Source organism: Terrapene carolina, unplaced genomic scaffold (genome assembly GCF_002925995.2).
Source record: "Terrapene carolina triunguis isolate 2854851 unplaced genomic scaffold, T_m_triunguis-2.0 Scaffold395, whole genome shotgun sequence".
Lineage (NCBI taxonomy): Eukaryota > Metazoa > Chordata > Testudines > Emydidae > Terrapene > Terrapene triunguis.
This window is the reverse complement of record NW_020664746.1, coordinates 1,876,160-1,877,246: the sequence shown is the minus strand read 5'-3', so window position 1 is coordinate 1,877,246 and position 1,087 is coordinate 1,876,160.

Sequence of the window (1,087 nt, the reverse complement as noted above, 5' to 3'; positions counted from 1 at the left end):
TCACTAACTCCAGATGCAAAGGAGATCTAGTCCACCTGGCATTTAGGTCATTCATGCCACCAGAACATTCCTGATGCTACCTTCAAGATCCTCTACACGGAAGAATTCAACAAATCCCTCCCAGCCTCTTTGGTTAACTAGCCAATCTTATTTGCCTCTGACAAGCACATCTGTGACGATCCCTGCTAGTGTGTTGATGCAATTCTCCTTGTTTATGCTCTTCAGGTGTTTTGCAACAAAGGCACCAAAAGAGATGAGTGTCACAATTCTATCCCAGTTTGTTACTCCATCATTGAAAACATGGGTTGCAACAGCAGTCACTGACTTCAGATCCTCCTCATTCTTGATGTCTAGCTTCCGAAGCATCCCTTGGAAGGCGATCTGGTGCTCCTCAATGAGGCCATCGCCGACTGTTGCTGTCCCACCAGTTCAGTTAGCAATAGTTCAATTACCTGGGGTAGATAAGGCCACACATGACTGCTCCAGTGACCAACTGGTCCCATTCTTACTTTCCTCTGCAAGTAAACTTCCACTGGCCTCAAAGGAATATTGCATAGAGCCGAATCTCAAAGCTGAATTCTGCATTAGACCTCTGTTTAATATTCCTTTTATAAAAACTAAGTCACAAGAATTTTCCTCCAGGGCAGATTGGCAGAGGCCCGGGGGGGGGGGGGGGTGGCCTTCCTCTGCAGCCTGGGACCTGGGTCACTTGCTGGAGGATTCTCTGCACCTTGAAGTCTTTAAACCATGATTTGATGACTTCAGTGGCTCAGACATAGGTTAGGGGTTTGTTGCAGGAGTGGATGGGTGAGATTCTGTGGCCTGCGTTGTGCAGACTAGACGATCATAATGGTCCCTTCTGACCTTAAAGTCTATGACTCTATGACTCTAAGATGTCTTTACCACTTACGGATGTCCCCTGAACTTAGCAAATTCCCCAGTCTGGTATATTTTTCACATGCTTTATTTCTATAAATAAAGGCAGCAAGTTAAATCCATAACTATGGCCCCAATCCTGTGAGTGGCTCTATAAGAACAACCCCTTGTACCATGCAAAATAACTAGCAGGATCAGGGTATCAATTTGT